The sequence below is a fragment of the Salvia hispanica genome, chromosome 6 (assembly GCF_029641045.1).
Source record: "Salvia hispanica isolate PSC_SH4W2 chromosome 6, Shi_PSC_v1, whole genome shotgun sequence".
Lineage (NCBI taxonomy): Eukaryota > Viridiplantae > Streptophyta > Magnoliopsida > Lamiales > Lamiaceae > Salvia > Salvia hispanica.
In genome coordinates this window covers 19405781-19417507 of record NC_142697.1, presented here as the reverse complement: position 1 = coordinate 19417507, position 11727 = coordinate 19405781, and positions in this window count along the sequence as shown.

Sequence of the window (11727 nt, the reverse complement as noted above, 5' to 3'; positions counted from 1 at the left end):
TATGAATGAAATTTTGTTTGCCCACAAATCTTGTGAATCATTATCTATCAACTCTAGTTTTTACGCTGCCCGACGGAGGAACCGCGCACAGCTCGAAAACTATCGCTTCCGCCGACCCACGATGGGCGCCGGAATACTTTTCGTTCGTCGCAGACGCGCTGCCGAACGCCGTTAAGGAGAAGGTCCTTAACATCTGGTGCTTTCATCAGTCTACTCATGAAACGTGCTAACAACGGCAAGGCGCCCTGGGGGACGCCACGCCAGGAAAATTACCCGCCGACTCGATTTGGGGGCCGCCTACCTATCGGAGTCCGCCGCGAGGCCGGCGGCTATCAACGCTCGTCGATTGACGGGGGCGACTTCGAGGGTCGCCCGGGAGACGACGCGCAGCCGTCCGATCAACTGAATATGAAACTAAACCAACTACTGGAGAGATTCGACAAGTTAGACGTGTGGAAGGACGAAACGGATCGCAAATTCGACAACCTGGAACCGATCCTTTCGCGCGAAATCGAACAGCCATTGGGGTTTGAGGACAGGGAGGACGACGAGGAGTTCTTCCGGCGTAATCTTATTAGTATGCATTAATACTTTAAGATTGGATCTATTAAATAAGAAAAAAAAATTAAATACGATTAAACAAGTGTAGATACGATTAAATACTTTAGGATTAGAACAAAATTTGTTACTTTAGGATTAGAACAAAATTTAGCAAAACAAGTAAAGATACGATTAAATACTTTAAGATTGGATCGAATCATTGATTGTTGCATTCTTAGCCAAACTAGGTGTTAGATCGTCGACTTCTACATTAGTTTGATATTGTATGCTTTAAGTTAAGCGCATTGATTTTTTTGGGTCACTCCCAAAAGGCCTCAAATTAATTGCGGTTGGACAGGAATTATACACATCTTCGAACTTCCCTCACTCATCCGATGTGGATACATCTTCTAACTTCCCTCAGTCATCCGATGTGGGATGGGTTTGTACCCAAAATGAACGACTCATGTTCGTGTCGACTGCGTTCCTTGTAGAAACTCATCCCACATCGGATGATTGAGGGATGGGTCGATTGCGTTCCCTATACAAACCCATCCCTTTTGGTTGTGATCCAAAAACAAATTCATGAGGATTTGAATCAAAGTGAACAAACTAATTAGGGTTGGAATCATATACACCTTCCAATTTTCGTCACTTATTCAATGTGGGATGAATTTGTACCCAGCACCATGCATTAACAACCATTGTCAGCAGCCACTACTCCGTTAACTTTCTCTCATGACCCTGTAACCAAGAACAAACCCAAGATTTAAATATGAACTATATATGCAAGATCAATGCATCCAAAGCCTTATGGTACTACCTTTTAGTCCTCGATTTTTGCTTTTGGTGAGAATGAAATGTAAATTGTCTTACTTGTTAGGATCGTCGACTGCAATATTAGTTTGATATTATTTGCTTTGGGTCAAGTCCGCACGAATTTATTTTTGGGTCACTCCCAAAAGCCTCAAACTAATTGGGATTGTACAGAAATTATATACACCTTCCAACTTCCCTCACTCCAACATTAGTTTGATATTGTCCGCTTTGAGGCAAGTCCGCACGAATTTATTTTTAGGTCACTCCCAAAAGAAATTATATACACCTTCCAACTTCCCTCACTCATCCGATGTGGGATGGGTTTGTACCCAACAAACCTCCCCTCAAACCGAGACCACATCGGGAACGCAGTCGGCACTAATTGAGATTGGACATGAATTATATACACCTTCCAACTTCCCCCACCCATCCGATGTGAGATGGGTTTGTACCCAACAAACCTCCCCTCAAACCGAGACCATATCGGGAATTCAGTCAACACGAACATGGGTCGTTCCAACCCTAGGCCGTGGGTTATTTTGGGCCCGACTATAACCCGAGTCTTTCTGGGCCCGACCCATACCCACCTAGTCACCAGGGCTCCGATACCACTTATTAGGATCGTCGACTGCAACACTCTTATATATTAGAATGTTATGAGTACATACGTATTTAATCTGGTGTAGTTTGCATTAGCATTAGTATTTTATTTTATATATTTAGTTTTTTAAAACTTCAAAAGTTCTTATTGACATTATTAATTTACTTTGTCAGTTAATAATGTAGTACTACCGCTAAATGCTACAAAGTACTAATATCATATACACCATTTCATTGGTATTAGTTGATGGGGAGATCATAATCCACAATGGGACGGATGCGACGGACGATGCATCGTCCGTCGCATCGTCCGCCACTGTGGCATCGCGGACGATGCGACCAACGATGCTCACGCGTTATCTTTTTTTTTTTCCAATTTTTTTCTTATTTAAATACCACAATTCTCTACCATTTCACACACTCCAATTTCACATCTCTTCAATTATTCTCTCTCATCTTCTTAAAATGAATCCCGACGACTACGATTTGAGTACATCGGATGGCTGCAGACGGGCCTTGACTCGAGCCTTGTTCGATGCCGTTAATGAAGCCGCGACAGAATGTTTGGCACAAATGCAGCGGCGGAGGCGGCGACTACGGCGGTGGCGCGGGTCCCTTGGCCGATATGACGTCAAACGTATGTCTCGCGCGAGCACGAACGTCTGTTCGCAGATTATTTTGCTGAGCATCCACGGTGGGGTCCGAATGTTTTTCACAGCCGTTTTAGAATGAGCCGAGATCTTTTTCTCCGCTTTGTGCACACGTTGGAGGGACGTGATGAGTACTTCCAGTATCGGGAAGACGACATCGGTAGACCCGGACTTACGCCATTGTAGAAGTACATGGTTGTGATCCAGCAGTTGGCCTACGGTACCACAACTGATATGTTCGACGAGTACCTTCACGTCGGGGAGACAACTGGCCACGAATGTCTAAAGACTTTTTGTAAGGTAGTTGTGGAGGCTTTTGGCGACACATATTTGCGACGCCCGACTGCTGATGATTGCCAGAGCCTGATGAGGATGCACGAGACAGTGCACGGCTTCCCGGGGATGCTAGGAAGCATCGACTGTATGCACTGGCAGTGGAAGAACTGCTTGGCGGCGTGGAGAGGCCAATTTACTAATGGTTACAAGGGCAGCCACCCGACGATGATCCTGGAATCCGTCGCTGACCACCGCCTCTGGATCTGGCATGCCTACTTCGGTGTAGCCGAGTCGAACAACGACATAAACGTCCTCTACTCGTCCACCCTCTTCGTCGATCAGTGCATGGGTCGCGGCCCGGCCATCGAGTTCACTTCCAACGGCCGCAGACATCATATGAGGTACTCCCTCCGTTCCAAGGAAGATGACTCCAATCTTGGACAGCACGGGATTTTATGCAACTTTATTTTGTGTGTTAAGTGGAAAGAGTAAAGTAAGAGAGAGGGAATAAAGTAGAGATAAAGGGATTTCCATTTTAAGTAATGGGTCATCTTGATTGGGACAAACCAAAAAGGAAAGTGGGTCATCTTCAATGGGACGGAGGGGTACTACTTAGCCGATGGCATATACCCAAGGTGGCATGTTTTTTTTAAGACGATCAGCTGCCCAATTGGTGATAAGAGAGTCTTGTTTGCAGTAAAGCAGGAGTCTGCGCGGAAGGATGTGGAGCGGGCTTTTGGGGTGCTCCAATCGCGGTGGGCAATCGTGAAAGGTCCGGTGCGTTTCTGGTTCAAGGAAGTCATCACCGACGTCATGTATGCGTGCATCATTATGCATAACATGATAGTCGAACAAGAAGTTGTACATGTCACTGATTGGGTGGATGATGAAGCCGGAACTAGCTCCAGCACGGCGACCCCGCCTGTCACTCGAGGATTACCAATGGGCTTCGATGAGGTTCTACAGAGACAGACCTCAATGCGCAGCCAACAAGACCATACTCAGCTCATGAACGACATGATTGAAGAAGTTTGGAACCACAACCGCCGTTGAGAATTTGTAGTTTTTTTTTATTTCGTAGTGTAATGTTTTAATTTTAATGATATGAAGTTTTTTTTCCCAAATTTTGAAGTATTTAAATATTCAAATAATAGATTTAATGCTTAGGGCGGGCTATAGTCCGCCCCATTGCAGGTGGAAGGGGCGGAGGATAATGACGTACCGAGGTGAGGTCGCGCGGGGTTGGCCGACCCCACCGTCGGTCCACAAATACTGAAATATTCTACTGTAATTAGAGTTCCGAGCTTTCGTCGACCCCACGCGAAGTGTCGCCCTTCGCCCCTGCGCGATTCCAACTCCGTTCGTCTACCGGGAAGACAACTACTGCAACTAGCTATGGAACTGGAGTTGCAAAGTCCAAAAACTCAAATAAATTTGTAATCTTGTAATATCCCAACAAATCAACGACTCATTAATCTCACATAGTAGAGATACTAATGGCACATATGAGATATCTTCCTTTCTCGATTTCTCATTGAAGACTGAACTTCAATTTCCCCCTATTTTACATATATTTTCCATCCTTTTTAAAGACTTTTCTTCTCATCTTGTGCTTATCTAATACACAAGGCAAGGCAAGAAAATAATATGAAATCAAACTAATTGAGGTCTCTGTACTGTTTGCATACGATTAGAATTTGTATTGTTTGACACTTGCTTTGCACTCTTCTTTCTTAATTATATTTATAACTTAAAACAAGTTAGGATATTGGAATCTATTATTTGATGGTTTATGATATTAAGGTGAATAGTTGTTTCGTTAGTAAATTGTTAATTTTTTTAATTTATTGATTTTATTGTCTTTATGGATTGTGTATTATGGGTTCCTTTGATTAATTGATTGCTTACTGTGTTTTTGAACCATGAATTTTAGGTTTTATATTTATGAATTGTGAACAGACATTTAGACATATATCGAGAAAGAAAAAAAACTCTTTCTAATGACATATTTGTGAATTGTTTTGATAGGAGCATATGAATATCCATAATAGCGCATTATTGAAAACCATTAAACAGAAATATACTATTACTACTCTTTTAAGCGAATGACTTCTTTTGGGCACGAGATTTAAGGAATTGATATTTAAATAGTTAAAGTGGAGAGAGTAAAGTATGAGACTAAAAAAAAATTGAAGAGTGAAGAAAGAATAAAATAGGTGGAGAATAAAGTAAAAAAAAAAAAAAACTTTTTTTGCTAAAAAGGAAATGACTCATTTATAGTGGGACATCTCAAAAAATATAAGACTCGCTTATCTTGGGAATATTTTTTGTGGATTTGTTCGACCCCACTATAAATATTTTCTGGATCCGTCATTGGTGGAGGATAACATGCTGATGTGGCAGCGCATATGGTGGGGCTTAGGACGTCGCATCCTCCGCCCCATTGCCGATGCTTTTTGATCGGTCATCGGTGTGAAATTAAACAATCTTACCATACTTAGGCTAAAACATTAGATATGTGGATTGGGAATATATATATATATATATATATATATATATATATATATATATATATATATATATATAAAAGTATATAGTGGTCTCTCCTGTGAAGGAAACCTATTTGGGCTTCAAGAATTAAATCGAGCTCAATTTGTTTGGGGTGGGATGATAGCTTAATAATAGTGTATAGCATATGACCTTATCCATTTATCTCATTTTAATAGATTATGGAGTATCATATTTGATGCTTATGGAATCGCAACATGTGGTGTTTAAACTACAAATTAAGGAACTTTACCAAGTACTACTACTCCAGTATAACTGTATAAGGATTGCAGTTGACTGAGAATATCACTATAATGTAAATATTGTAATCTAGGTATAACAATATGTAGTAGTAGTAGTTTATTATATGGAGTAAATTTGATACTCCTAATAAATTAAACAGTGATTGCATGTTTTTAGTGTAACTAACGTTATGTTAAAAATGAAGGAGGAAGAGCAAATAAGAGGAACAATAAAGGGAAAGTAGATTTAAAAAGGACAGGAGGGAGATAGTGTCAGAAAATGTGTAGATTAGACTGAATGAAAAACCCACTTCACCAGCTTTCCTTCTTCAGTTTTCACAGATTTTATAAGGCTTTTAGTGAGGCTGAGCTACTATCGTACAATACATGAGATGAGAATGTATAGCTTTTCCATGCATGCTTGTTCTTGCTGCAGATATCATATCCTCCTATATATGGACTCTTAATTAATTACCTTGCTTTTTTACTTCATTTAATAAATGCGTCTCAACACTTATTGGTCTTGTCTATCACCTCTACTTTTATTATTCTTAAATTTAATCAAATACTACAGTATAAATTAGTGGAGTACTACTATATGGTATGAAGAAGTTCATGATTTTCAACCTCTGTTTTGGATATACTTAGGGGATGTTCGGTTCGCAAGATTGTATCCCGGATTAAATATGTAGTGCGTTTGGTTCGTAAAATTCAATTCCACAATTCAATTCCAGATAGATAATCATGGGATAAATAGTCATAGCTAACCCCTATGACTAAAATAATCTCAGAACTCAATCCTAGATTATATCTTGGTATTATTTTATCTAGCTAACCAAACACCACCTTACCTTACAGTTTGCTAGTAGTAATTAACAAGGGAGTACTACTATACAACTTACAACAAATGGTTAAAAAATAAGGACGACAAACATAGAAATCCAAAGAACCCATGCATGGGAAGTAGACAATAGCTAAAACAAAATTTGATTAATCTTTATTTAGTAATCTAACACATATAGGCATCCTAGCTAGGGACCCTGCATTCATTTCAGCATCTCTTTGCAGGAATGGGTTTGTACCTATTAATTGTTTATGAAACTACTATCAAATGATTCTAATTCAGATGTCGCCTGAATTATAAGATTGTGATATAATTAACTCAATCTTACCTTGTTTAGTACTGCTTTAGATATTTGACAAATACTAACAAACACTTGAAAATTCCAGTGAGCACTTAAATAAAAGTAGGAAGGGTTTTTTTAGATGGGCTTTGTCCCCATCTTTATTAAGAGTTTCTTTCCAGCTAGAAGATTGTATAAAAAGTATAGTATGTACTGTGTGTGTGTGAATACGTGATTTAAGAAAACAAAAATACTATTATTGCGAATTAAATGAGTTGCTTAAAATAGTATACGTATTTGGAAGATGATGGTCGGGCTTGGGTGTTGAGAAGTTGCTATCTATACTGAGAAAAAGTGAGCATAAAACAAAATGCAAATAGAATTGGTCGGGCTGATTTAAATGATGAACACGAAATGGAAAATTGATTAATTAAATAATTAAATGATGAATTAAATTAAGGTCTGGCAATGCAGGGTGCAGGCCCGGCCCACTCATACTGTTTTCCAGATTGCGGCTGCCCCCGTGCGTGCGATGGTTGACTTTCTCTTTTTACATACACACGCGCATCCTCAAATTTAATCAAATTCTTTATTTTCTTAGAGCACTCCCAACGGGGTGGCGAAAATCCGGCGATAAATCGCCGAACATCGCCGGATTATCGCCGGCCGTTGTGGTGAAAACGGCGATAATTCGGCAATAATGTTACCGTTTTTTCGCCAACCGGCGTTTTATCGCCGGATTATCGCCGAGCGATCGCCGGCCATTGTGGGCGACGCTCGGCGATAAATCGGCGATATTTAAATTTTTTTTTTTTTTTTTCGGCCCAACGGCTATTTTTACATCCCACCCCTATAAATATTTCCTCCACTTCCTCCATTCATCACCCACAATCTTCATTCTCTCCATTTTCAATCTCTTCTCCCAATCTTCAATCTTCATCAAATTATGAGCTTTTGGAAGAAAAATTCCCGCTCGGGTAAGGGTAAGGGTAAGGGGAAAGAGTCGAGTTCACAAATTCCCAACATGGATGAAGCAAACGAGCAGTGGATGCACTCGTTGTTGGCGATGGGTTCTCCTCCCGGCCAACTTCCATACGCGGGTCCGTCTCCTTTGCAGACTCCTCCGGCGCGGAGACTTTCTCCGTACTTCAACTATGCCGGCAGAATGCCCTCTCCAACCGACGATGTGTATCGGTCCCAGTTCGACACCCCCGGATCAACCCCAGGCGACCAAGAATCTCAGGCCGCGACACTGAGTGCGGAGGACTTCGAGGTGGAAGAAACGCCCACCGAGCCGCCTGCGACTGATACGGGTTCCGATGAGAGGCCGAAGCGGGTAAGGACTACTTACACTCTGCAAGAGTCCGAGCTGATAGCCACCTGCTGGGCGGACACGTCACAGAACGCGGAGCGCAGCAACTACCAGACTGAGATCATATTCTGGGAGCGGGTTGCCGCGAAGTACAGGAGCCACAAGACTGCCTCAATGAAGGACCATGGCAGCGAGGCGATCCGTCGGCATTGGGAGCGCCTCATGAGGGACTGCGGCCACTTTAACGGTATTTATTCTAACTTGTTGGCGGACATGCCCAGTGGCCAGAACGAGCATATGGTCCGAGATGAGGCCATGCAGAGGTATTGTGGCAAGTACTTGTCGAAGGGGTTCAAGTATTGGAACATCTACGATAAGCTGAAGGATCTCCCCAAATTCCGGACGGGGATGCACGCCGCGCTGCACGGGAAATCGGTGCGCTCGCGACTTAGCGTTTCGGAGAGCGAGGGGAGCGCGACCCACATCGACTTGAGTGGGGATGGTCCGCACGAGCGCCCGGAGGGAGCGAAGAAGGCGAAGGGGAGGCGGAAGGGGAAGGGCACAACGTCGGAAGTCGGTTCGGAACCCCACATCGACTTAGAAAAAGCCACTTATTCGAACAATGTCGCCAATCTGACTCAGATGTACACGCTGTACTTCACCGGCGGCGGGACCCCTGAAGAAAAGGCGGCCCTCTGGAAATGCATCCAAGGCCTGCAGATTAAGATGGGCCTCGAGCCCGACGCCCCTCCGGCCCCTCCGTCTTAGTTTTTTTTTTTTTTAAATCTTTGTTTATTTGCGGTTTTTATTTGTAGTTTTTTTTTTTTCTCGTTGTATTATATTTTCCAATGATTAATACAACGATGAATTGTTCATTATTAGTCTATTTATTAAATACATTTGTAGGGAAAATTAAATAATATAAAAAATAATGATGTAAAAATAAAATGTTGAGTTAGGGAGAAATAAGGGAGAAACCAATGTAGCAGTTGGCTAAAAACTGGGGATAAAATGTGATGCTGATGTGGCGCTGATGTGGCAGGAGTTAGGGAGAAATAAGGGAGTGCCATTGGGAGTGCTCTTATAGTACGCTCCTGCTATATAGATTCAATTATTTTTTCCCATCCATAGAAATAGTTCGTAGTAATTTATTTGTAACAATCTTTTCTCCTTTTTTACTATACTATTACTCCTATTATTTATTAAACCCAAAATGCACTATTTAATATTATTTCAAATATTTCTTTTCTCATTTTCTCTTACTTTTTATTAACTAGCATTAAAATTTTTATCATTCCCAAAAAATCTATTTCTATGGAAATAAGTATGAATTAACAACTTAATTATTATTTAATTAATTATTACGTAATCGTTCTTAGTGATGAAATCACACTAATAAAATGAAGAGGGCATCATGCATTTTGACTCACGTACGAGTCACGAGAGATTGTGTTAATCATGTTTATGTCTGAGTATTTTTTTTAGCTTATATCATGGTAGTGAATTAGTGATCTCGTCTACATACTTATACTAATATAGTAGTAATATATATCTTGTTATAGTGTAACGGTCCCAGTTATTTACAAATTGTGTCTTAATTGATTACATATTTCTGAAAATGATAAAAAAAAAATATCTGGCATATAATAAGCATTTATTTAGGGTCGTTTGATTTCAAGATCGGATATTGTATACCTAAACTACCATTTGGACTGTGAAAATACATTAAAAAATTTGTTATTTTCAATAAAAAAGGGTATGGACGTTTCCCATCCCTAAATAATACTAAGTAGGTATTAACATTCATAAGGTGAGTTATCTTCTTATATTTAAGGTTAACATTGCAATATTGAAACGGTTACAATCTTTCTCATAAATTCATGCGACTAATTAGTACTCTAATGTATATTTTCTCACAAGCATTGGTTATATAAGTGCATCACTAAACGTCGAACCCAATGTCATATTATAAAATACCAAATATACTTCAATAAAAAGATTTTCAAATTTTCATAATCGTCACTAGAAATTCATATATATTGTTCAAGAACATAAAAAAGCAAATCCATAATTGATCAATTGTCTTTCTGGTAATCAGATCACTCAACCTTTTATCTTTATTCTTGTCATTACTTCTCGTATTTCCTTAACTACATTAGCCCGTTTGTTTTCCGTTAATCAAGTGTCTAAGTTGAAATGGTGAATTACAAAATCAATTGCTTTCTGACGTCTAATACATATTTTTAGGAATGTATAGTAGTAGTACATTATAACTCAATGTAATGCAAGTACTATATATGATGCAATATTACCACGAACCATATTCATAATGCAAATTATACCTATATGTAATGCGACTTCAAAATAAAGTAATACTACTAATTTGATATCACATATTGGATTATTAAACAATATTTGGCCATTATCTTCTATTCGACAATATCTGTACGATCGAGTGTTTGGCGATTTTAGTGAATCCATTGGATTAATAAACAATTTTTTGATGTATGCAAAAATTCCATGTAAAAAACTATATGACAAAAATGCAGAAATAAAAAAAAAGTCTTCAAACTCAAAAATAATAATTCATCAACTGAAATATTGCCTTTTCTGGCAAAATTCCGCCAACGATAATGCTGACTTATGACAACGATATTTTATTCGCTTCTTCAAAGTAGTCCTATCTTGTTTTAGGGTTTTGGAATTTAGAGAGAGTATGGAAGGAATTAATTTTAGGGTTCTCCGATATTTTCTTCGCTTCTTCAAGTTGTCGTGTTATTTGCCATCTCTCGAGTTTTATTTGTTGATAGTTTTATTTTTCATTAAGTGCTTCATTTTCAAATTTCATAGTGTAATAAACTTATACTATCAGTTTTTTTTATTCTTGTAAGTCCATGGAAATTCATTACTCCTTTTTTTGTTTATTTTATATTTATCATGCAATTTTATTGTAATTCACTGCAAATTCATTAAGTATGTCTTTGATATTGCAAGTTGGAGTGACGGTGACACAATGGAGATGGAGGCATATAATTTGAACCAATAACTTTTGGTGGCGTTTGGTTGCTTTTGGTGGCGTTCGGTTGCCATGACTAATTATCATGAGACTATCCATCTAGGATTAAGTTGTAGGATTATGTTAGTTAGAGTGGTGAAGCTATGACTAATAATCATGAGACTATCCATCCAGGATTTAGTTGTGGTGGTCAATTTTATGGACCAAACATGATACATATTTAATCATGAAATTTAGTTTTGCCAACCGAACACCCCCTTTATGTATTAGATAAACATATTATTATAAAGTACACTATGATTAAATGGAATTTTCTATGTAATTTTATTCCTTCGTATACACATACATATATGCATACACAAAGTTTACAATTTTTTTCTAAATTATACAACGAGTAGTGATAGTTAACTAAAAATGTGGATATAATAGTACTACAAGGTATTACCCATAATTTTAGTGGACGACGTTGATTTTGGTGATAATAAATTGTACGAAAACAGCAAATATATGTGGTTAGTTTAAGGCAGACGCGTGCAAAGAGTAGCTACTAGTTATGTCGTACCTTTATTGTACATAATTTGTAGCAGTAATCATAACCTTC